Source organism: Vanellus vanellus (genome assembly GCF_965231255.1).
Source record: "Vanellus vanellus genome assembly, chromosome: 3".
NCBI classification, from domain to species: domain Eukaryota; kingdom Metazoa; phylum Chordata; class Aves; order Charadriiformes; family Charadriidae; genus Vanellus; species Vanellus vanellus.
Genome location: NC_138907.1, coordinates 52,701,399 through 52,728,813, shown reverse-complemented (window position 1 = coordinate 52,728,813; position 27,415 = coordinate 52,701,399). Strand labels below are relative to the sequence as shown.

At 38.2% G+C, this 27,415-nt stretch overlaps 1 protein-coding gene across 1 annotated transcript in view; it reads right to left on the bottom strand.

Annotated features, from left to right (window-relative positions):
* PRKN (parkin RBR E3 ubiquitin protein ligase) overlaps positions 1 to 27,415 on the bottom strand; it is a gene marked incomplete at its 5' end in the record, with an annotated part of 803,812 nt that overhangs the window by 614,530 nt on the left and 161,867 nt on the right.

Below are 27,415 nucleotides of genomic sequence, written 5' to 3'. Positions count from 1 at the left end.
TAACCAAGATTTTTTTTTTTTTGGCTTTTACCATGGATACTTTTAATCTCACAGATTCTGCTACATGCAAAAAACTTAGTTAAGAAAAAATAGTAATCAAGTAGATAGCTAAAAATATAATCATGTGAAATAAGAGCTCGGTTCTTTGTTAACACTGAACTGCTTATTTCTTTTCATTCTAGCTAGCTGCTCTGAAGGAAGTTTTCTAATGGTCTCTACAAAGCCAGCAGGAATTTTTAAACAAGCACCCATTTTTTTATTAGAAATATAACTAAATTACACAGGAAGTCCTATGTCACAGTCAGTCTACTACTTTTTTTAAATAAATAGCTCCATCTTCCAAGCCTCACTGAAAAAAAAAAAAAAAAAAAAAAAAAAAAAGAAATCCAAAGCACTGAAAGCACTGGAGACTGGATTCAGTCTTCATTAATTGCTTCCACACACTGCTGCTCCTTCAATTCACAAATTTGCCCTGTCGGCACCAAATCTAGAATTTCTGCTCAGCCAACTCTGCTGCTTCCTGTTCCATATCTCAAAGTCCAGCCCCACCACCAGCCATATGGTTACAAGGCCAGTTCTTTCACCATTTCTGAAAACACAAGTAGCAATTCACCCTCCTCTTTGAAAAAGGACAACTCTTTTGGGAAGCAAAGTTAATGCAGGACATTAAGTAAACTGATGCTGTCATTAGTGCAAATGTCAAGTTCATTATAGCAGATGTTTCAGCTGAAGATCGCTACACATTAAAATCTCAAAACAAATGAGCAGAGCATTCACCATTTGATTTAGTGTGTCTGCTGCCATGCTCTTAAGAGTGAGCCAGAAGCTCTGGGCATCATTGTTCCATCCTTATGTTCAGCGGCAGTCTTCTGGCTGGGACGTTCCTGAAAGGTGTCCTGCCCCCAGCCTTGCTGAGGACCGCTTTTATCAGCGCTCAGACGTGTAAGATGTTGGTGAAGTACAGAATGCAAAAGCTACTGCTAGAGACTGAAAAGAGCTCGGCAACAGTAAGGAACCTCTACCATATTGCACATGTTGCTACAGGATCCTCTTCATTTGATGGAATCAGGTGGTGTCACTCTAATAAATTATGTTGCTTTCTACGAGTATTTCAGTACTGGAATGGACTGTCTTTGCACAGATAACAGCAGGTGAAGTCCATTATCAGGAACAGTGATTTCTGAGTCGCTTGCGATTTTCTACCCAGATCTAGAGCACAAAATACTTTCCTGCCTGTCATGGTTTGGCCTCAGCCATCAACAAAAAAAACCCACACAGCCGCTCACTCGACTCCCACAGCCGTGGGAAAAATCAGCAGAAAAGGGCAAAACTTGTGGGTTAAAATGATGTAATTTAAGAGAACAGACAAAGGGAAGAAGAAAGAAAAACAATAACACCGATAAGGGAATATAAGAACGCAATTACAGTACCGCCGCGCACACACCAGACCCTCCGCAGCCCGCCCCTGAGCGGCGACTACCTCCCTCTCCCAGGTTAGCGCCTCTTATAGCGGGGCATGGATCACGTGGGATGGAATACTTGCCTCCCCTGCCGGCTCCTTGGGGAAATTAACCCCATCCTTGCCGGAACCAGGACATTATCCACCCCTTATTCCATACCATCTATGTCATGCCCAGATCTTACAGTTCCCACAGTCTATGAGCCATCCCTCAAAAAGGTCCATTAGCTAACTTAGTCCATGACGGTAGGCTCCATGGTGAGGACAAGGCATGTTTCTTCTCATTTTCTGGCAGTTCGTTATATGGTGGGGCCTCTTCTGCACGCGTCACCTCTTCCTCTAGTGATATTCCAAAATCTTTGCCTTCTGGCCAGTCCATGATCACTTCCAGTATTCCTGTATGACTGGGGTTTCCCATTCGAGTTTGCTGTGTGATCAGTGCAATCCACTTAATCCACATAGCACATATTCCAATAAACTCAGTTATCCCTTTCCCCAACCTGGCTGGGAGCAGGGCCCCTCTAATCCTGATCATAGTATACGTTACTCACTTGTTGCAGAAATGATTTGGAAGTCTCTTCAAGAGGATCAGAGGCAAGATCAGGCCTTCCATTCTGTCTGGGGAGCTGTCTGCTGGAAATAGGAGCTGCACTTTTCCTGGAGGGATCCCCTTTTGTGATTGTTCTTCCTTGCAGCTCACGTACCCATGTACGTAGGGTCGAGATAGGTTGTCCATCCCACCTCCTCATGTCCTCTCCGTGGTCACGCAGGTAAAACCACAGGGTGCCTCGTGGTGTGTACCCCCTATACTCTCCCTCTTGAGTAGGGAAACGCCTGCTCCTAATAGCTGAGATGCTGGCCTGTACAGGAGGGGAGTAGGACATACTCTCTTCAAGTTGCTGGACCTTCTGGGACAGTTTCTCCACAGCTGAAGCGAGGGGGGAAGATAGGCTTTCTTCATATTGACGAAGTCATCCAGCCACCTCATCCACTGTTGGTCCCTCTTCACCTCTCCATTCCATCACTGCCAAGGAGTTGGCATATGATGATGGTGCGCTCCGTACAAACTTCCGCCATATGGGCCTTGTGCACTGGACTTCATCAGGATCTGTGGGTAACTGCGCATTATCTGGGTCAAAGTAAATCATCTCTCATACAGCTAATTCCCTTAGGTACTGGATACCTTTTTCCATGGTGGTCCCCTTGCTTGGACGACATACAACATCTTCACTGAAAGGATACCTTTCCCTTACACCTGCCAGGAGTCACCTCCAGAGGCTGAGGGCTTGTGTCTTTTTCCCCAATTGCCTTGTCAATGCCTGCCTCCCTAGACAGGGATCCCAGCTGCTTAGCTTCCCTGCCCTCTAATTCCAAGCTACTGGCCCCATTATCCCAGCATCGGAGCAGCCAGGTGACAATGTGCTCACCAGGAAGTCGACTGAAATCTTTTTGCATATCTCGCAGCTCGCTCAGGGATAGGGATCGGGTGATTATCTCTGGTTCTGTCTCTTCCTCCTGTTCCTTTGATGGCCCTGGTTCATCACCATCCCTTACTATGCGAACTGATTTCTTGGTGTTATTTCTTCTTCTGTATAGGAGCAACTGATACTGGCACAGGTTGGTTGTCCAGTTCAGCTGCAGTGCCTGCCATTGGGGTTGGAGTGGCCTCATTGTCTGCCACCGGGGCTGGTTTTCCCCTCTTTCCCCTGAGGGTTCTGCATAGCACTGGGCAGTATTTGGTAGATACTGGCCAGGGCCCAACACAGTGCTGTAAGTTGTGCCTCTCTGGAATAGCCACAGCATTTTCCTTTCAAATATTCTATTACTTTACCAGGGTCCTGTAGTTGTTCAAGGGTGATTATTGATAACTTCCGAAAGACAGTAACCAAGGTATGGACAGGACAGTAATACCGCATAGAGACCCCAACAAAGCCACCTGAATAGTGATGTTACCATATCATAAGCTGATACTGCACAGGACAGTAAAATGATAGTCCTGATCCTGCTCCCTGAGATAACAAACAGCATCACGGGGAGTACATACAGCATATAAGAATTTACATAACACAGCCATGGAAACAAACAAACAAAGCAACATTGTAACAGGCAACTATTTAACTAATAGGAGAAATGCATACAAGAAATCTGTTTTAACAAGCTCTGGTCAGATCTGTCATTATTGCAACCCTTCGTGCCCCACGTTGGGTGCCACAGAGGACTGTCGTGGTTTGGCCTCAGCCAGCAACAAAAAAAACCCCCACACAGCCGCTCGCTCGACTCCCACAGCCGTGGGAAAAATCGGCAGAAAAGGGCAGGGCAAAACTCGTGGGTAGAAATGGTGCAATTTAACAGAACAGAGAAAGGGAAGAAGAAAGAAAAACAGTAACACCGATAAGGGAATATAAGAACGCAGGCACGGCACGGCACGGCACGGCACGGCACGGCACGGCACGGCACGGCACGGCACGGCACGGCACGGCACGGCACGGCACGGCACGGCCCGAGCGGCGACTGCCTCCCTCGCCCCGGCTAGCGCCTCTTATAGCCGGGCATGGGTCACGTGGGATGGAATAGCTGCCTCCCCTGCCGGCTCCTCGGGGAAATTAACCCCATCCTTGCCGGAACCAGGACACCGCCTTTCAGGCCAAAAGTAATTTGCCGTAATACTAAATGCCAAAAATAATTAAAAAAAATAGAACAAACTCTGTCTTAAAAAAAATAAAATAGGAGTGGGTTTTGAAAAGTGACTTCTTAACATCCTTCCTAAGATGACAATTCAGTTTTTCCATAGCAGTCTTAGTTTGATTTATAGGAAACTCTTCTAAAAGCAGTAACAACAGCCTGAAACAGATTAACCAGAAAAACTCTAGATGACCATAAAGAATCCACACTACAGGATCTCCCTCAAACTTACACAGGCCACAGTACATACGGGCAAAACAAATACTGCTTCAGACAGCTAAAGACTTTGTCATGGCCTTATTCCCATGTAGTTGTAAGGTTCTTTCTTTTGTGCTTAAAACGCTCCTCCTCTGCCCTTCCTGGAACCACTTCAGACAGCGATCAAATACAGAATATGTTTTGTCTCAAGATGAAAGAGTTCCATGGATGAACAAGTGATTTATGAGCCTCCACATGACAATGCAACAAACATTTATACACAAAATGGGAGGCAGTATCGAATACCTGTTCACAGAAAAAGCCTAAAAAAAGAAGTGCCAGAGACATAAGGAAAGACAAGAGAAAGAAGCTGTAATTTATAGGCATAGAGACCAGCAGTAAAGCTTGGAGGCTACAATTAAAGCAACAGCTCAAAAGCAATCTGCACTGTAAAAAAAAAATCTTAAGAATTTCATTTAGCATATAATTTCATCTGACTGAATAGAAAAGATCTATAAATTCTTGCAGACATTCTTCCAAAAGTCTGAACATGTACTTGGCTCTAGTGAGACCAGCCTCACATGTAATCTTAAAAGTTAGGTCCATACTTTTGTAGATCCAGTTTGCAGCATTCTACAGTTCACAACTTAACATAAGGACTACCCGATTTCTTGCTATTTGACACTTACAGCTTCACTGTTGTCAAATGCATACTTAATTGTTTCTGTTCTGCTAAGTCTATTACATTGTCTACTTCCCATTATCACTAAAATTTACTGCAATCAATGAATTTTTCATGCAATAATCCAATAAAAACACGTATTTTCCATCTAGCGGAATAAGGAAGTTTCAAAACTAATCCATCCACAGCAGAGTCAGGGATTTAATGTATACAATTCAGTTCTGGGAGAGCAAGAAACCACAACCGAATTTTCTTTTTACCAGGTGTATGCATTTATGCCACTGTAAAAGAAGAAATAAACTAATTTTATTTCCATAACTGAAAACAAGTTCTCAATTGAGCAGCTTTCATTGAGCCCGTGCATCTAACAAAATACATTATCAATGAAAATAAGATTATTGCATAATCCAACCTTGTTTTTCCTGAACTACTCTAACATCTCTCACTTTATGGCTGTCTGAATACAAACTTCTCATAAGAGAAAAAAAAAATCCCACTTCTTTTTTCTGCTACACAGATGACATGCAAAGAATTAATAGTTGTTGGGGTTTTTTTTAGTTTCTGATAGATATGGGTTCATTTGGAAACTGCTCAAATTCCACTGATACGCATTTTTTCCAACAGTAGAGAGTCATTTTGACCTGTTCATTCTGTCCCTGGAAATAACATCTGATTTACTTTAGATGCTGAAACTCATTAAGCCATAACAATAATAAGGAAACAATACTCAGAATAAGAAAACAAAACTCAGAATAAGAAATACTTTGACACTGCTCATTTGAATGGAAAATCATTCCTTCAGAATAACAGACTGCATAATTTCAAGCTCTCCTTTCCTAAAGAAATCCACCACAGACAAAAAACAGACAAAGTTACTTAAATGTGAAATTCAAACACAAAAAGATTTGGGTAACCATTAAGGTGAAGTGTTTTAGGGTCACACCTTTTTCTGGACCGAGAAAAAGAATAAAAGAAGGTTGTGTTTTTACTTCTAGTGTGTGTGTATACTTTTTTCTTTATTTTTAGTTCATTCTTATTTACTTTATACATCCTTTTCTTTAAAAATACTTGCCCTCTGTGCGCAGTTTTCATTGAAATAAAAAGATAGTGTATGCTGCAACCTTTCTCTGCTTTAGATTTCCCTGAGTGTAAAGACCCCAGTACCAGCTCTGCAGCTCTCAGGGAAAGCGATATTCTGCAAAAAAATAGACAGCTTTCTGCTTAAACTCCACAGAAAGTGGTCTGGTAGCCACAAACAGAACAATCTTTGTAGCTTTATAACTATTTTTTAGACACTTAGAAAAGGAGCTATCACTGGTGTGAAAGTCCCCATTGATTAGAGATGTGAACAGATAAAGCATCTTCCAGAAGGGATTCTTCTGTCAATGAAAGAAAAGAGAACTTTACTGGTACCTTAAATGTGAGAGAATGTCTCAGTTCTGCAAGCATACAGCTTCGCAAAAAAAAGCTGGCAGTTAATTTCCAGACTTAACTGAAATTCAAAAAACACTCTGGGGCTCTACAGGATGTTGTAATAGAGACCCTGTCCTGAAAAATAAAACGGGGAGAAAGAAAAAAGAGCACATGACAGATCACCTGGGAGGAATGGCTTTCTTCTACCATCCTGCTGGAAGTCATGACCATAGATTCAAGGGGCTGCTACATCAATGATGTAAGGATTAGATTAATGTCCCACAGCAGAACTGGGTCTTGTATTACCAGGGCCAAAGGAAGTCATGCACAGAAGAGGAGCCTCCAAACAAATCCTTACAGGATCTCAGGGTGGAAAAATAATAAATTGTCCATGTATAGGAGGTATCTAGATACAGCTGCTAACATACTTTGTGAGAAGGGGTGAAGCTGCCACCATGATAAGCTATGCAGAATAGCAAAGCTATAAGAAAGGAGGAGACTGATGGAGACACACACTAGACTGAAAATCTGGATTTCCATAGTGGAAATGTCCCTGCTATTAATCATGCCTCTCCTGATTGTGGACTGGCAAGAGTAGTCTAGTCACTAAAGCCCTTCAACTCCTGCACTGTAAAAGGAAAACAGAGGCTCAGTGAAGAAGGTGGCCTTTTAGCTTTTTAACATGAAGAAGTAGGGATCTAGATACCAAAAACATCTTGGTCAGCTGTCAGTAGCATAATTACTCAAACACCTTTCTTTACACAGTGTAGACCACTAGCAGAGGAATTGCTTGAGGAAACAGGTTTATCAAAATCTCTATGGAACTCAAAATACATTTAACAGGAGAAGTGAAACAGAAAACTGACTCCTCCTGTTGGTGTCAAGGCAAAATTACATGAGTCCTGGAAAGTGACGCCTAGAGTGACATTGCAGCCTGCCATTAATGATCCAGTAGTTCAAAATAACTCAAGCTGAATGCTACAGCTAAATCTATACTGATTAAAAAATCTCTTGTTCAGATCACCACTTTGACAGATTCATCCAAGAGAGGTCCAATGAATTCCACATCTTTAGCATACGCTACATAGATATGGTGTATCTGCTGTCTGTTTCAGAACTGAGCCTTTTACATGTCTGGAGCACAAACCACTCTTCCTTCTCAGGCAGGGGTCTTCCTGATGCACAGGGCCACCATCTGTAAACTTCCAAACTTCAAAAAAACAACACTCATTTTTTAATGGGGCTCTAATCATCATTCCTTCTCTCAGCAGTAGCTGTTGTGTAGCACCTCTTTAGGAGCTACTCATATGAGGACCTGCCAACGAAGCAGGCTCTCATGAGAAAGACTCTCGGAAAGAGGCAGGGCAGGAGATAGCTGATGAATGAAAGCTGGGCAGAATAACCATACTGAGCCCTATTTAATTGGACGATTGCTGTTTTAGATAGCAATTCAGGAGTTGATCCTCAAAAGGCTGTCGGTTTACGGAGTTTGTTAATGAAGAAAAGGGGTTTAAATTGTGTGTTGAAATAGCTCATAAAGCCTGCATGGACAGTGCAGGTAAATGCTAGTGGTAAGGGAGAGTTTTAAAGACAATTTATGTCTGAAATATCCCAGACAACAGATGATGGGGCCAGCTAATTTGCATGGGAAAATAGCAGGCAGAAAATGGATTCCTCATTAATAAAGGAGGAGGACTACAGTCCCAGGAGGCTTGCCATCACGCTGCAATTTCTAGCCATGTGGAAAGTCTAGAGTGACCTTTCACTATGGACTGCTTTTATCAGTTTACATCCTAAATGAACTTTTTTTCCTTGAAGATGGTGAATATGGAATCCTATTTCTAGGAATTCATTAGTGTGGCTTCCTAAGAGGCTACAGCATCAGGAGGGAGTGAGGAAAAGGTCTTCTCTCTCTTATTCTCACCAGTGTTAATGCTTCTAATTGTGCAGCGTTCCAGGAATTTATTACTTCAGAAAACAAGACAGGAACAAGAATCACATTCATGTCTCTCTTGTAATAAGAAAAAGCAGTAATCACAGGCCCATCAATGCAATAACATAGAATAGATAGATCATGGAATTGATAAATAATGGAATTGATAATAGATAAGTGTGATAGAGAACGGAATTTGTGTTATGTGCTACAACAGCTTGGAAGCATGTTAAAAATGGTATGATTATCTTAATGAAAGAACAAGAAAAAGTCAGCTACTGGGAACTTAAGCACTCAGTAAAGTGAAACAAAATACCATCTCCATAATTCATAAAATCATACAATAATATCCTAAAATAATGAAATAATACTTACAGAAGAAATATTAATTTAAGAAAACAAATATTGTAGAGTTGAGAAGAAACTTCATTTAACCTAGATAATATTGTCAAATAGGTGGCTCAGCAAGTGGATTGAATATCATCCTATCTCCTAGCATACTTATTAATGGAAAAAAAAAACATGGATATTTTTTGAACAGTTTTGCAGGCAATGAAATTTCCTTTTCAAATTTAAATTCATGTCAGACAATTGTCAAAGAAACACAACACTGCATTATCAATGTCTGTACTTAAAATCCAGGGAGGACTCTTGCAACGCACAAACTTGATCATGTGCAACTTTGCTCTCTTTGGCTCAAGGAAAGAGTTGAATTCTACGTGGAATACTCTGAATTTGTAGTTATGGAATAAAGGTGGAGAACAAATGAGAACAGTTTGAGTTAGAATAGTCTGGAAAGTAGTCTGTGGCAATTTTCCAGTGGCTATTTCTTCATCCCTTGTTTCTGAAGCTGAATTTTTATTGATTTGCAGGCTTCCCACAGCTCATAGCTGTACCATCTTGGGCACAGGACACAGTTGTCTCTTTACTCTCACCTAACATAGGATACTCAGCTGGTAGCTGTAGACACCATTAAGCTGTTTGTTTGCTGAGAAGGTCCTAATGGATCTGGAAAAAGCAGGATGCTGCTCTATGTTCTCAACATGTGAAGATGCCAAGTGACATACACTGCATATTGGAGTCACACCGTAAACAAGGAGTGCTAGTCCTTGAAAGCAGCAAGATATGTGTGTGCTGACCTGTGAGACAATGAGTGTCTGCTAAACTGTAGAATTTGATATGTAATGCCAGAATCTTGCACGAAAGAGGAAAGTCATTATGAAAATAAGCAGATATACCGTCAAAAGACTTTTTGCTTAAAATATATTCAGAAAATCTAAATGCTTTGTATAATAGTTTTTCTGCATGCATTAGAATTCATTTTACTGGGGAACACCAAGGAATACATTTCTATTCCCTGACATTTGCTAATAACTAAGAAGTAATTGATACTAATCAGTGTTAATGCCTGCTATTAGAAATCACCGATTAAATAACAACAGCATTATGCGATACAGACAATAGCCAACACTGTTACAGAAGGACATTTAGCACTTAGAAAAAATACATTTTTTTGTGTATACTTTCTAATGATTGTCTAATGAGGGATCATTTATGCAGAACCAAAAAGTATGTAACTTCATAATTACTTAAAATAAACACATTTATTGTGACTTACTGGAAAAATATTTGCCAGAAATCCACATACTGTAGGGACAAGGAGAACAGTTAAGGCCGTAAGAACAGCAAGTAACTGTTTTAGGACTGACCAGGTTCAAGTGGGAAGAGGGATAGGAGAATGAAACCATCTGCTGAGGCAAGCCTGGGGAATGGGGGCCCAGAGAAAAGAAGCAACACAAGCTCCAGAGACCAGAGCGTAGTGGGGGAATTTCTAAGAGCTAATGCTACCAAAGTGGGCCTAAGTGCCTCCAGTATAGCCCCAGTAAAATCATCTTAATCTATTTTTAGCTCTTGCATTTAGTTATCTACTTAAAAGAACAAGAACACTTCTTAGCTTACTAAAAACTTAACTCATGTTTTTTGCCTTGCTGGGCTTAGTGATTGAAGGCTGAAGAACATTTCTTTTCAATGAAGCAGAGTGCATGCACATGTGTGCTCATGTTTGTTTTGAAAGAAAACACAGTGTCTGGAGTGGTAAAAATTAATTTGTTCCTTTTTTGATTGCTGTGGTTATTCTATTAAATGAAAAGGGAACAAGCACTGAAGAAAAGTTATATTTGGGAGGTTAGATTTTAATGCTCTAGGAAGAGAACAATGCTCTCTGTAAATGAGTACCAAAATAAAATCCTTGTGCAGTTATTTTTAATTAGCCAAGGTCATACCTTAAGAGCAATCACTGTATGCCATGTAAGTGTCTGATATAAGCAGACATCTACTGTGACCTTCTTAAAAATGCTGCAGAATAGTATTTCTTTTTTTTTTTTTTTTCCCGCTTGGTTTTAACAAAGAAATAGAGCCTGAATAGGATCACAGAAAGGAGTGTGGATTTCAGTTATCTTCCATCTTCCCTATCACTTTCAATTCAAGGCTTAGTTTGGTCCTTCCGCCAGATCCTGAGCTTTGGTATTTTGCTCTAAGGATTCAAATTTTGATAATACCATCTAAGCATTTATCTACCCAGAAAAATTCTACCAAATAAGGTCACAGCAAGTCAAATTCCCACATGGATCTTTTTATTCAAGCTCCTAAGGTTTTATCGTTTAGTTTCAACCATCTCAAACGTGAGGCAAGCAAAACCAAAACAATACTTTCTTATACTGGAAGAAGACTATTCACTTAGCATGTGGCAGTAATGGCTACCTGCTGAATTCTATTGATTTAAAATCACATCCAAGTATAAATTAATATCTAAGTACATATTTCTTTCCTCGATATGCTTAACTGCCCAAGTGTGGCAGCAGGATTTAAAAAATATGACATTTTTTCTTTCTGCAGAGATATACCCAATGGAGACAATACCAGATGTGTTCAGTGACTGGGTGATATTTTATTAAAAAACCCCAAACATTTTGAGAAGGGATGAGCAAGACTTTTCATCTGTTTCCAAAAAGGCACTTTAGTATTTTGACATGAAAGTTCCTGTTTCCTAACCTGAAGAGAAACGGTAAAGATGACACAAGGAATAACATACCTTTATCTGAAAAAAATGACATGCAGATAAAACCTATGGTATATATATTGCCTCAGAACATAATATTACAATAGCTCTCACTGGTACCCAGATGATTTTATACTTTCTTCAAAGGCTTCCTAAAGTCTGTAGGCTCTTCATGAGCTCCTGTCAATGAACTGAGGTAAAAAAGTCAAACCAAACTTCCAGCATAGCATCTCCAGAAGTTGCAGAAGTAAAACAAATAGTGTAAACTATGCAAATATTTTGCCAATTGGAGTTGCGATAATATTTGTCTGAAATTAACAACTTCAATGAATTAGTAACTACCTGAAAAGTAACATATACTGAAAATGAAGACGAGAAGTAGTATGAGCAATTGAAGAATTTCTGTGCGTGGAGGGTGGTTGGATTATGGAAAAGTGACTCAGGCTAGCGATTTAGCTGGTGTTTATTAATTCAGGAAAAAGATAGCAACAAACACGCAGCAACAAATGATATATACACACACACACACACACAATAAAGACATACAGATTTCATTTATATTTCATAAATTTCACTATTTTCTGAACTAGTCTTTTCCTGGCATTTACCAAGTCTGTGTTCTTATGCATTAGAAATTTGCAGCAAAACATGCTAAAATATTATTAGGTTGTAGTACCCTGAAATCGGCTAAAAGAACATTTTTTTATGTCCAGAAAATGTCAACTGATTTGGAGTCTTATTTGGAAAAAAAAGACTAAATACACATACATTTTTGCCCGATTAAGTCTATTTAAAGCTATTTAAAATTCATTAAATTAAAATTTATTTTGAATTTTATGGTTGTAGTTAGGACGCAAAATATACCATCAGCTATTACATACTTCACATTGCAAAGGCAATTCACTCTTTCACCAAAAATAGGATAAATCGGGACTTGGTTTGAGGTTTTTTCCTCTCTGCACCTCTAGCAGCAATTATCTCCATAAGGTACAGCTATTAGAGGTTCGTAGGCTTTCCAGACAAGGGAAAGAGATGCCACTGTGCCATGATGAGCTTCTGCTGCTGTTTTGGTCTGACAGAAATGCGAGCTGCCTGATGGCTCAGGTGTTAAGCACTTAGAATTCCAGCTATTCCCAAATTATTCTGTGTCTGGCTACATTTACTTTGAACAATTGCTTTGTTCTGTTAAAACCATATTTCATAGAAATATTTGAGTAAATACAGCTGTTCCCAGATAATTCCATGCTACTTAAGTCAGGAGAATACAGAGATTTCGTTCATTTGGTGCTCAGCTGTGCGACAAACCTTAGAATAAGATGGGGTATTATATTCTAAAGCTTGATTCCATGTCTTCTCGTCTTGAAAACTGTTAGCAATTGAAAATCAGCGTAAAAGGGAAGGATGGGGAAATGATTGCTTCCAATTTCAAGCAGTGTAACTCTTATCTAAAAGCTTTGTTTGTCCTGCTCATCTACAATTTGAACACCATTAGTTTCTGAAACATGAAAAGAATCCAAATTGAAACAACTAAGCTTGATTTTATTAGAAGCTCTAACACATAAGAAGCCTTAAAAGAAAACTGGAATATGTTATTAATAATAATATGAAATGTCCGTCCTACTTTTTTTTTCTTATATTTATACTCCTATTAAGACCAGAGGAAAATAGTTATCTTAAAGAATGCTGACTGAAAGCAGTTCTTAATTCATATTTTTTGGTGTTGCAAAGGCATCTCATATGTCGGACTTGCCAATAAACTTAGAGTATTAAGTTCTTTTTACATTTTTGCTTAAACTTGTTAATTATTATTGTTTACTCCCTCCTTCAAAGTCTGCAAGCAGAAATCATTCATAAACAGGGCAGCAATTTCTCCCCATATTATTTTTTTTTCTATAGTTAATGTGACCCCAAGCATTCAACAGAAGTCATGCATGTGCCTTCCCAATCTCTTTTTCAGTTGTACAGGAACTCTCTAACAAAAATTTGAGTGCGTTTTCAACCATTTTGGAAAGTATTTTGACAACATCGATACATACCCCCAAATTACTCAAAATTTGAAAAATATGTAAGAGATGCAGTTAAGATAATTACTGTGAATAAAACCACCAGTAAAAATTAGTAACTTGCAATGAGAGTTCCCCCACATATCTTCTAAATACGTACAACAAGGAAAATGAAACAGTGGGTTTGGGGCTAACTTTCTACTGGGAGCTAGAAAGACTAGAAATTCATATATATATTGTACATACAAGCGCAGGCTATATAGGATGTAAAAATTGCTCATGGTAATGAAATTTGGTAAATTGCCTTAAAACTTAAAATGCAAATGAACAACTACACACTACAATGCTCAGAAAATTATGTTCTACATACTGTCTGGACAAACATATACATAATTTTGAAAAAGTCCATTTTCATGCCCTCCAGGACTACACCGCAGAATGAATAAAAACAAGTGCACTCCTTATGCAAGTTAAAACACCTGACCTACATACCTGTCCTTGGGTAGAAAATGGGAAGAAGCTTTATTACTATATACATTGCCGCTTTATATCCCATTTATATGTTCTGCTAGTGGAGTGTTTTGGCTCCCAAACACGCAGAGCATGAACTAGATCTCTGCACTCCCGTTTCTGACTGTCCTGAGCTATCATGTTCTGCATCAGCAGGACAGTCCTGAGAGACAGCAGGAAATCAGCAGTGGTCCCCTGTGTAGCGCTGAGTGCTAGAGATGCCAATGAAATTTTTGGTACAGTGATTGACTGCTCTATACCAAACTGAATCAGGAGGTCCTATGAGTTTGAGCTTCTTTTTCATGAAGTTCAATTAACTCTGTGATCTATTTCTTTCAACCTCCAAAATATCCTAATCATACAGATTAATCAAAATTAAGTTGTCAGAGGACTTTGGTAATTAGCTCTGTAGTAAGAAATTCAAGGGCATACAAAGATTCAACCTTTGGCAGTATTATCTGTCCAGCTTTACTGTCTAAAGCGGGCATTTTAACATATGTGGTCATCATTAACATATGCTTTCACTTTCCAGTTGTTGTTTTACTGTTTCAAAACTAACAGCTGAAAATAAACTGAGGGTAAGCTTTAGGTATTATCCACTGACATAATGCATGATAAAATACACATCTTCCCACTGAACTAAAAAGGAAGACTGCTGTAGGCAGGAGGGACGAACATAGCACCTTGGTTCTTCTGAAGACCATTCAGTTTAAAACACAAACATTGCTTTACACACAGCATTTGACCTACCTTACATAAAAGTGTAATAAATTGCAGAAGAGGTAAAGTATAGAAAAAACAACAACACCAAAGCCCACAAATCTAAATGAAAGTTTGATAAAAAGAATGCAAGTTTGATCCATACTCATTCAGGCCCAGGGTAGGAAGTCTCCAGAAGGCTGGTCTGAGAGACTTCAGATCATCAACCTGAACTCTGCGCTGGATTAAATCCTGACTACAGCAAACACATTTGAGATGAACAAAAAAACCAAAAAATGTCTGAATGAGAAATGAATAAGCAGGGTGTCCATAAAGAGTCAATGTATCTTAACAACACAAGAACGAACCCCAAACATAGTCTATATAACAGTAGGCTAAAATACAAAGGCAGCAATATTGTCAGATTGTACTGTTACTGATTATTTGGACTCATAACAGCAGGTTGTAGTGCTTATTGCAGCTCAAACCCTGCAGCTCACTTTCCAGGATGAAAGACTGGAAATGAATTAACACATCCTGATATAATCAAATCACATGGATGTAACTACTATTACAGTGAAAAAAAGGATAAAAATTAATTAGTATAAATAAATTTATATCCGAAATATAAGTGCATATCACAAGGCTTTCCTAATTTACACAGGAAACTTACCAGCCTGACACAGCCAAATAAGTAAACTCTTTAAATTCCATTTTACTCAATAAAATGGAATTAATTTTCTTCAAAACAACAAAAAGTTACATAACTATGAGGATTTCTATGAGGATTATAGGAACATTAAAATACATACTTCAGCCTCCTCCCTGTAGTGTAATGAAGTCAGGACATGACACACAATCTTCAGGAACTAGACCTCACATGCCATTCCTGTTATGCACCTTTTGAAATGTCAGCACGCCAATGCCATTTTAAAAAGGACTGAACAAAGCTACCACAAAGAGATTTCAAAGTGAGCAATGACAAAACAAGCCTCAAAAGTAAGTCTAATCTTTCTTTCATTTTAGGAAAGGTTATTTCTCTCTCAAATCTGCTCTTTTCTAAACTCTAATGCAACTTCTCTCGTGTAAGCAGCACCAGAAACCCCAGTGTTCACCGAGAGTCTCCAGTACAGTGCAACTTTAAAACTGCAGATATCGGCCTTACTGTGAGCCAGTGTATATCCTGCAGGGCTATTACTGTTCTCTGCTGCTAGAAAAGTTAACTTTTTAGCTTTAACTATAAATACAAAATACACCACACTAAATTACCTTACAGTGGACTAGCATGTCTCCTAATGCAGTGAAACGAGTACATATGAAATTTTCTGTAAATGTGAACAAAGTTAACTCTCTCTCCAGTTTTGTATTTCATTTATTTATTGATAGCATTTTTTTCAATGTCTTCTATAGTCCACAGGGCCTTGCAAAGCCAATTCTTCTTTTTAACAGAAAAATAACATTTCTGAGAGATTTGAATTATGTCAGGAGATAAGTAATTCACAGACTACTTTATGAGTGACACACATACACCCAGAGACACAAGGAGATTAAATCCTGTGGCTACTTGAGGTATGAACCCATTCTATGTCAATCTTCCTCCATTCGTTTCTGGAGACTGACACTGTGCAGTGCTCACCAGTCAGAAATGCATCAATCCTTCAGAGAAACAGGAGAGAAAGCTTTAATTTGCATTCACTTAAATAGATGAGATCAGCAATGAATTCCATCGGAATGAACACTTCTGGGGATGCTGCCTTTATTACTTCTGCAGTGATAAAGGATGGCATTTACAGAATGGTCCTCTGAAAAGCAAGTGCACAAATCATTTCAGGCATATACTGTAGGTACTAATACAGTTATGTGTATCCAGTTTCTCCACTCTTCTGAAATCTGAATTAGAACTCATAGCTCTAATTTATAATAAGGCTAAATGCTTACCTGGCTGAGTAGCGCTTACATGGGCAACATTTCTGGTTGAAAATATATCCCACCAAATCAACAGTTACGGGTTCAACCTCCCCACATCTTGTTTCCTATAAAGTACTTAGAATTGAGTGCAATTCTGCACTGCATAATTCTTCAGTTGCCTGAAGTATCTGCCTTCAGTATCTATCTTCAGTATCTGCCTTCATTATAAATGGTAATACTGAGTATGCTGAGCAAGTTTAAGTTTAGTATTTTGTTTCAATTTATTGTAGGTAATGCATTCACAGTCTAGCTCAAGTCAGGTAAATGAGCTGGAGTATTTCCTAAATCAGTTTCTCAGATGATAGACTTGAATGGATTACTGCTCTTCAGTTTGGATTTTTTTTTCTCTTCTTTAAAAATGTACCGAATAAAGTTCTAATCTTTTTAATTTTTAAAAAATATCACTATTTTTCAAGGGACAAGTCTTTAATCTTAACTGATCATATGCTTAAGAAATCACTTGGGTCTGGTAACCCACTAAGTGGGTCTGCTAGTAAGGTAGATTTCTGCATGGGATCACACCTCTTTTGAAGGCGGTAACATATTCATCTCTGCTATTTCAGGTGTCAGGCCTTGAATGGAGTTCTTTATATTCTCCCCAAGTAGCCCTACATTGCAAATTATATTAACACATTGAAAATTTCCAATTCCAATAGTTACTGGATATTTGTTAAATGTCAGCTTACCAGTGGTTGCTGTCAATTCATGTGCTTTTGCAATCCAATTCCTTAGCTTTCCTTCCTTTTGCAGTCATCTCTAATATATCTTAACCCTCACCTTACCTCTTGCTTTCCTACCCGGTAGGACAACCTCAGATGTTTCATGAATCCTGCCGTATAATAGATTTTCTTCAGTTGCTCATCTAATGTCCCTCACATTTAGTAAATGCCATATAATTAAGCATAACTCTCTCTGTTGAACCTTTCAGGTCCACCTGAAACTTTATTATCTGAAATTTGCACAATCCTTCTAGCCTTCTGATACTCAGTCTTGAAATGTTTACATCAGCACAGCATATATTTCTACATATATATTTTCTTCCCCTTCTTATTCCACTGCTTTGTTGCACCACTTCCTCTCTTCCTGTGTTTGTCACAGCAGAATGTACTGAAAACCTTCCTATGACAGCACAAAAATTTATAAAATTGTTTTGAGAAAACTTACAGAAGTTTCCACTACTACTTGCTGCCCAGAAATAAAACTTACATACAATATTACATAAAAATTCCAGTATTAGAAAGCTGAGCATCTTAGTACATTCAGAAGAAAGGCACTACAGTTTCTACAGTTTTCACTATTAATAAAGAAAAAAGGGAACACTTTCACAAAGAATAAGGTTTCCAGTGATATATATCCAATTGATCATTTTAATTTATTTATTGTCATCTACTGTCATTGAGACATTTCTGTTATAAAATTCTGACAGTAGAAATGTTAAGATGTTTTAAAATTGTATTGATTCTTCCTTTCCTGAAGCTCAGGCACTTTAAATTATGTGTGCTTAAGCTGAAGTAATAAACACACTGCTATAAGTTAAATGGTAAACAAAGACCCCAAATCACTGTCTAGGATAACAAAAATAATGCAGGAACAGAGGTTATATGATGTTGGTTAAAGAGGAAAGTAGCTATTATTTTCTGTACTTAAACATACTTGCATACATTTATCTGTTTTGTACTGACAATATGCTACATACTCTGAAAGATACAAATGAATAGATTAATATGTTAAAGATGTTAAGGTAGTACAGTAAAAATATTTTATAGGATAATTTGGGATGAGCTGCATAAGAAACAAATCATGAAGTCAGAGCTCTGGTATATCACGCATACCAAATATATGACAATAAAACTTTTATATGTTTCCATCATGCTGGTTTATGTCAACTAGTTAATAGCGAAAAACTGTATTAGAAATGTTTTTGAAGTTTAAAGATGTTTCATTATTGTATCTTTTTTTATTTTAATTCTACCATAAAACTAGCAACTCTGTTGTCATGTACATGTGTCTCCAAGAGAAGTGTAACCTCACCAACCAAAATATTGCCAACATTTACATACCTTTTGAAAATTACCTAAAATAAGGTGATAACCTTTTTTATACATTTATCACACATATATAGACAAAGAGATATGAAGATATGCATAAAGTCCAGTATGTCACAATAGGGCCTGGCTGTTTTCCTGCCAGGAACACAGCTGTCTGAGATGAGACAACCCTCCCCACATTTCCCACAAGGCCCCCTCCGCTACCTGCAGATTATCCTGTAGCTCTATATCCTCCTGCAGATCTGTCAGCTTCTTAGATAGGTACAAGAAGATCAGAAAACAAGGAGGTTAACAGTTAATACAACAGCATATCATCCAATGAGAGACAGAAACCCTAAGTAGAAGAAAGTGTCAACTCATTGGCAGGTAGAGCAGATCTGCAAGGTAACTTAGTTTTCTCATTCTCTCCCCCCTTTATTTGATAGGCTGGGAAAGGGAAAGATTAGAAAGAACAGTTAGTTTCCTAAGCTGGTTTAATGGGCAACAGATACCAGATGGAAACAGGATTGCAAAGAACTGGAATTGATTGAGAGATGCAGGAATGGAAGCAGGAAAAGTGACTTAAATTGTAGGAAACATAATAAGAAAAGTAGTACAAGTGAGTAAAACACTGATCAGTTCATTCAGGAACAGCACTGGAAACTGGACTCAGCAGGAATGGGAGTAACATCTGTACTTCTATGGACAGGAGGTACAGCATTTCATACTAACTGAGGAGCTTCCCCAGGACAGTAAGGATTTTGTGCGTGTGTGTGAAAGAGAAAATGAGAGAGAGAAGAGGGAGAGAATGAGTGAGAGAGAAAATGAGAGGGAGAGAGAATGAAAGGGAGAATGATGGCTCATAGAAAGTCAATGGCATCACTTTCACTAAATCAATGGAGCCAATGTTTTACCCCCAAAAAATGAACTGACAACCTGTTCTGTATATGAAGAAAGTGAAAATTATTTCTTTTGTGGAACAGGTACTTTTGCTGCTTTATTTGGTATAAATGAGGAGAGAAAATTGTATTGCTTTGTTGCTCAGTTCATTACCAATTTTTGCTTTTTAACAATTCACATTCATTTCTTCAACAAGCTTTTAGAGGTCATAAGAAAGCTTCTAGGAATTTTAAATTCATCGAGGGTTGCTCCAAAGAAATAACATATAAGGAATTATATACCTACTTTTGCCTCAATAACTCCCCATATAATTGTCTTCTTTCTCTTTAAGCATGTGTTGGTGTTATTTTTTTTTTTTAGGAGGACCAATGTTATTTCCTTTCATGGGGCTTTTGCTGTCATAATGAACAACTGTTCTTTTGATTTCTTCTTTCCACCTCAGCCCCCACCCCATCAACGCTGCTCCTAACAGGAATAACTCTGCGTCTCCTAGAGTACGGAGGTTCATCTGTGATGAAAACTGTAATCAGATATGAAGCATTTAAGATTCCCTCCCACATTTTCATTAAAATGAGTGAGAAAGCTTGAAAAACAAAAATAAAAGAAGGAAACCCAGAATGGTTTACTAAATAGCTGTGTGACCTTGATAATTACAAATACGAACATATTAGAGATGACATTTCAGATGAACAGAGCTGTAAAAACTTAAATAAGTAAAATAAGACTAAAGCAAAGAAATTATAATGGCAAGGGACTACATTCCATCTTTCTATTGAGGAGGCATATTTTGTATACTACCTGCTATTTTAACATATATTTCCAACACTGAAGTTTTCTTCTCTTCCTTTATGATTTTATTTTTCAGACACAAAATTCTCAATGTTAAAAAACAACCCACAGATACTCTGCCTCAATTTCCCATTTCTTATTCCAGTATTTTCATTATGTAAAGTGTTAAATAAAGCCTATTTTTGCTTGGTTTTTAACACAATACAAATATTTGTTAGTGATTGTTCTATTTTAGTTATGAATTAGAAAATATATAGTCTCTATGGATCCTTCCTTATAAATGTAGTCTACTGGAGTACTTAATACCATGTTTTTCTTTTGGCAAAAAGGGAGGAAGAAGGAAGGAAATATCCCTCTTACCCTTGAACTTCTTCTAATTCAATTAGGTTTTGGTAATGTTGTGCAATATGTTAATTTCACCAGAGCATTTTAGAAAGGTGATGAATGAAAGACACGGGCTGACCTTTCTTTTACTGACATGATTTACAAACTCATAAGGGTTATTACTCACTGCCACCACTTGAACAACTAGAACTTTTTGAAGTTTTTTCTTACACATTTTCCTTCCTGCAACCTAAAGCAGGATCCGAATCAAAAAATGGACAGAATCGTAAACATATGAATTGGATTATACTCATGACAAGGGACAAAAATTCAACAAGTGCCTGTCTAATGCAAGAATTCAGGTAGAAAACAAAAGCACATCTAATATTAGTGCAATTTTCAAGATAATTTCATTCTGAAACACTATATATGTCTTGAGAATAACTACGGTGGTTTGCCAGAGGAGTTTCTTATCAACATACTCTATTTTGTGCAAATACTATTGTGGTTTCTCTATCAGTCCCACGCAAAGCAACTGCTCTTTCAGAAATGGATTTTGTAAAATTCACTTAATGGCATCAATGTAGTGAATTTTAACGGCCTAAGAGAAATGATTTTAAAAAAAAAAAAAATTCATCTGCTGCCTGAACATGTTCTCAAATATGAGAAAGTAATAACAACCATAGATGGAATGGAAACTAATTCAATAGACTCCCAACTTAGAGAAACTGTCAGCAAAGTGGAAAACAGAAGAAACTCACATTTAGAAATTTGGAAATGATTCTAAAAAGGCAACACAGGTCATTCAGAAATATTATGAGTCAGTAAGATTCCTATCATAATACTGGCACCAGCAACCCTATTCCAGGGAGCCGTGAACCAGATTTAGCGGACAACACAAAATTAATCTACGTACCAAAACCCAGATACTTCTAGAAATTAAATACAAATTTGTAGAGAGTGCATACCACAGAAAGTTTGCAAAGAAAACCCTGTCGCACTTCCTCCTCAACCATCAGCACACCACTAAAACACATAAATGTCAGAACGATCCAGAAGATACCAGCAAAGTTCAAGGCCATCCTAGATGCTGCAGCCCCCTCAAATATAGCCCATTCACTTTCTGGAGTTACCAAACTACTAGAAGATAATTTATCCCTTATTTAGCTATAGTTAAATCTTTTTCATAGTCTTCTGCTTCCAGGAAAAACAGCATAAAAAGAATAGAACAGTGATGCATTTAAAAGCAGAATGGAAACGTGTTACTGGGCTCGAAGGCATAATTTATTAACGCATTTAGATCTTGATCTGCCAGAACAATTAACGAGCAATGTAGCCTCTTAAACAGATATGGAAAACCTGTAGACCTGAGCTGGCCCTGACTTAAGTTCATACTAAATATGGTTACATGGTACTTTCCACATTCATTATGGGCATATAATACCATGAGGCCCATCACAAGTCTTTGAAATACTTATTCAACATGTAGAGTCTCTGTTGTCACATACGGTGAGTCTACAGCCTTCAAAAGAAGCAAGAGTGAGTGGTACTGTTTTCCACTCATTTAGCCAAGTCCATATCACCTGGCAACACAGATGGCACCTCTAGATTTCCTTTATTACTGTAATATACCTAAGTATTCTTCAGCTAGTTTTTTCTGTTTTGTAGAAGTACAATACACATCTCTTCCAGCTTTACAAGTAAGAAAAGATCCACAGGTCGATCAAATATTGACCCAAAATACTGATTTAAGTACACACACAAAATATTTTTCTTTCTTTGAATTTCACGTAGGATGATTGATTCAGTCAGGATATCTCTGAGCAAATCTCTCCAAACAGGGTTTACATATGCAAATGTTGGCTCAACTGCATTCTGTAAACCACAAAACTGCTGAACATTAAAGATGCTCCTGTGAGTGATTTGCTATCCCATACACAAAACTGTAGGTTGTAACAAAAGGCACTAGTTGTTGCGTATGTCAAAAGACCCATTGTAATCTTTGTGTTCACAGGTTTCTAAGGAAAGTTGGGGTTTTTTTGCTGGTTAGGGACACCTTTCGTACTGTGTCACCTGGTTTCTCCTTTGTACCTTCAGTAAACTGAAACAGGGAAAATACAAGAACTGCTGGAAGCTCTATTTTACTGAGATGTGCTTAGAGAGTAAGAAAGTTGCCATACATTTAAGTAGACAAGGTCCTTCTTCAATAAAATGCCATGTTCTGTTGTTCAAGTACCTGTTTCTGCTAAAAAAGTTGTTCACTGGGAACAATGGTATTAATGATACTCTGTTTTCATAAATATTTAAACTGTACAAGGTATAAACTGGGATCTGTTGTCATAAGGTGCTCTCTCTATCCTTGAGCTTTTCACCCAATAGCACTGGAGAGTGCTTTCCGTAGAACCAGGTGCCCTCTGGATTGACCTCTAATGTTTACTATTCAGAAACTCTTCCACAACGAAGCATACTCCTTCCAAACCACTGTCAAATGGCAGCACGCTAACATTACTTATGGCACCATTTCTCCCTTACCACTTCTCTTTTCCCTCCTCTGATCATCTATGGTGCTATTCCTGTTATGCCATTTCTTTTTACTCATTTTCAGTTATGCTCATCAGGTCACACACCAGTGCTCAACAATACTTCTAATCACATTTGTTTGTTTCTTGAATGTATGTATAAATAATTTTAGGAGAGCACCTTGTAGAGAACCAATACCAAATGCGATTTTGTCTTGACATTGCCGCCATCTTCCGGGAGGACCATCTTCTTCACAGTTTTGGAAGTGGATGACCTTGTGCACCTGCACAGGGACTAAAGGCACGAAAAGAGCAGGAAGAGGCTTGTAGGGGACCAGCGCTTCCAGTCGATCTGCGCATGAGCAAGATCTCTATATAAGGCTTTTGGCGGGCTTCTCTGCTCTCTTTGTTCTACTCGTCTCCCTGCTGCGCGCATCCCTGGACCCCAGACTCAGCAGAAAACCGTTGGACTCAGGGTGGCAGTAGCAAACTTTCTCCCTCTTTCTTTGTTTCCTTCCTTACCCCACTTTCCTTTCCCCTTTGCCTTCCCTTCCCCTCCCTTTTTACCATTCTTTCTCGGTTTTGTTAAAAGAATTAAGTAAAAGGTCGTATGACATTTGACTGATTTCAGTGTCTTAATCTTGTCTTTGGGATTATAACGAAACCTTCCCGACACTGGATCGGGACACACCTATATGGATGGATGCAGTCAAAGTCAAATTCATGTGAAGCCTCTGCTCCACACCTCGAGTCTAGGCTCTGGTCAAATGCAAGCTAACTCTGATTTAGAAGCTGTCTCAGTGGAGCACCGCACTAAAACTAACAAGTCCTGCTACTAATCAAATCCTTCTTCTTTTTCCATTTCAAAGAACAGTATTTTCTACATTACCTCACAGAAGAAACACTGTCAAAAAGAAATGGTACTGGATTGGGAAACAAAAGACTTAATTCTATCCCTGTTTTGCTACTGACTGTGAACAAGCCAGGCTACTGATTCCCATCACATCATTTGTCTGCCTTATTAATTTACACTGTAAGCTCTGCAAGTCAGGGAATATGTCTTACAAACTGTTTGCAGAGAGCTTCTTTACACAAAGAGATTTTGAGTTCTCCAAGAAAGGGCAAGCCTGATACTAATATAATAGTGCTTCTGTTGCCAGTAGTAAATTTCAAATTATTTGCATTAAGCAAAATTGTGTATCGATAAATATTACATAGTTTTCTTCCAGAAGGCTTGTTAACTAATTTTGCTGTTCTTGGAGGCAATGACAATATTGTTGTAAGCAGTCATTTCTCATTACAACACGTCAATGTGTCTGATAACGCAGCTAACCTCCTGTTTATTCCTTTGGTGACTGTTATGGTTCTGTTCTTCATTCACCCTTATGATTTCCACAAGAAGATCCTACCACTGTTCTCATATACTCATGACAGCCTTCTGAAATAATCCCTATTTTGGTTATATATTAATTAATGACTTCTATTCATTCCAAAGTGGACTGCAGTCAGCAGGGAGCTCTTCATCATTCTTCAGAATATTTAGCACCCTTAAAGTGACACCATTTGCTGTGCCTTCAGGAAGCAGCTTATTGCTCTAATTCCTTTTTATGAGATCCAGATTTGCAGGTCTCATTCTTCATCCAGTCATTACCAATCTTTCCTTACCATGGCTCTAATTTCACTACTTGTCCCTTAGTCACCAGCTAAGATACTGATCTCCCCTGTGCACAGTTGAATCACTGTTGAATCTTCCTCTCTTTTTTCAAGGACAAAACACTTATCTGATGTACCAAATTAAATGTCTCCACACATATTTCACTTCTATCCTTCCTACAATTTCTTTTTACTATTGTTGTTGATCTCAAATTACTTATTTAAGGTCTCAACTTGGCACTTTCTTTCTCATAATAATTTCTCTTTAATGTTTGTCCATTCCAGCTTCATTTTGTTTCATGGTGTCAGCTACCATGAAAGATTCCTGTCTACAAACAGGAAAACAAATGCAGCTTTCACATTCTCAGTTATGTTTTGTATCAGCTGTCTGGGATCCTAAAGTATCTGTCAAGCCGAATCCAGTTGTTCTGTGAGCTGTGAAACCAATAAAGTTCGCTATCCTGGAGTATTTCCTATACCCCTGCCCCATACTCCTGCAATTATCACAGCTTTTCCCATGTCCTCTATAATCTCATTATCTGTAATACTACCAGTTCTCCTTGCTCACCTCCCGATACTCCCACAGTATCTTGGGTAAATAAGTTCAAAAGCAATTTACAAAAAATGGAAGGACAAAATGGTCTTACTAGAAATTCTACGTTACCATAAAATAAAATAACTTAAAAGTGTCAGCTAAATACAAATCTATGTTGTATTTTTCTTATTCTGCATGCAAATCTGTAGGTCTAGAAAACAAGAGCTAGTTAATTTGCTTGTATGTGATCTTAACTCTGAAATTACAGATGCAACATAAATACCAGCAGTTAGTATTTCACTAGCACTGAAATTTTACTAGTATTCAGCTGCTTATGCAAAAAAACCCAAACAGCTTACCATAGGAACTCAAACACCTCAAACCCCGAACTGTTCTTCCTATGCGGACAAATTTCCACCATAAATAAATACACATACACAAATATATGTCAGAAAAAACTGCAAACACAGAAGCAGAGCAAAATACATTTAATTAAGTATCAAGAATAAAAATGTAGTTGATATACGGCTGATGATATTAATCATTGCAATATTTAAGACACTTAAATACAGAAGTATGGATTATACTATCTGAAACAGCTTCTGAACTTCCTATCTGCTTTAGAAGTTGAGAGTCAAAGCAATGAGTCTAGGTTCAGTTTACTAAATAATAATAAGTCTTGACTACACATGGTAATTTTGACATTCCAATGAAATTAATGAGGTCATCGGCAGGCCTGTATATTTGGAAAGCAATTATTAATTTACCCTGGCAAAAATTGTATGTTGTAGCCAATAACAAACTTGGTTGTGAGTATAAAACTGGGCTCAAAGTCCATTTCATGATGACATAAAATGGCAGTAACACCAATACCTACAGTTTCCCAGGAGATGCTAGAGTGGTTCAGAAGCTTCTGACAGAACAAAACAGACACTCAAATCTAGCAACTGGTACCTGACAACTTCTACAATTCACATTATATATTTTTTCATCCTTACATTCTCATACATATGCTTTCACATATAATTAAGTGAAGCACGTCGCCATTTATGCCATGAATATATGCATCAACACAATCCATAGGTGATGCATCGGAGACTGACAACAATTTGCATTTCTGTACCTTTCTTTGTGTACTGAAACTCCCCAAAACCCTTTGCAAAGCAATAAGTATCATACTCAAGGAGAAACAGTGATACGTCATCAATACAGTAGTGACTTTCTATACCCAAGGTTAGCAGCCATTCTAGGTACAGCAATGCTTCTGAAATATGAATGCCAATTAATCTGAAATAGTTCTGCCTGTAAGGGATCTTTTATATAATCACCTGCACTACTACAGATTGCATCTGCAGTTCTTTGATACCACTGAAGAAGGACAGCAATTTCATTAAATCAGTATTTGCAGTCGGTCAAAAGGCCAGCAGGATTCCCCAGGTTCCGCAGATGTCTTAAATGTGTGTTCCTAAGCTGTCCCTGGCTATTAAGATACCCAGGCTATGCGAGTGAACTGCTGAATCCACATGCAGAATAAACAAAAATATTTATAAAGCAACTGTGGCACCACTGGGTATCAGTAGCAAAGACAACAAGGAAGAGACAGTTGAACCTATCTTTCTACGCTTACTACTGCTCACCGCAGATGAACACTCCTTTGCCTTTATTGAAGAGAACAGGAGCTGAAATTCAGGTACATACTTATAGCTGCTCTTCCATGCTCCCTGCTCCTCTCTTAACTTCACACGTTAATGAGTTCAGTGGTTTGGAGTACAGTTCTGTGGGCTTTCTGATCTGGAACCACCCCTCCAGCAGTGCATTCACCTGCGCATGTGCGCAGCAGCACACGGAGCAGCAGCAGCCCTGTAGCTATCCTCCAGGGGTCACAATTGGGTTACAAATTCTATAAAATGTGATGACTGTGCAGCCTGATTTAGAGCAATTTATTCACATCCTTCTTCATTAAGATTCAAATGGCATAAGTAAGATAGAAATTGAACAGATACAGAAATTGTGCATGGCTTGCTTCTGTAGTCAGTAAACATTTATTCACTAGGCACAGCTCT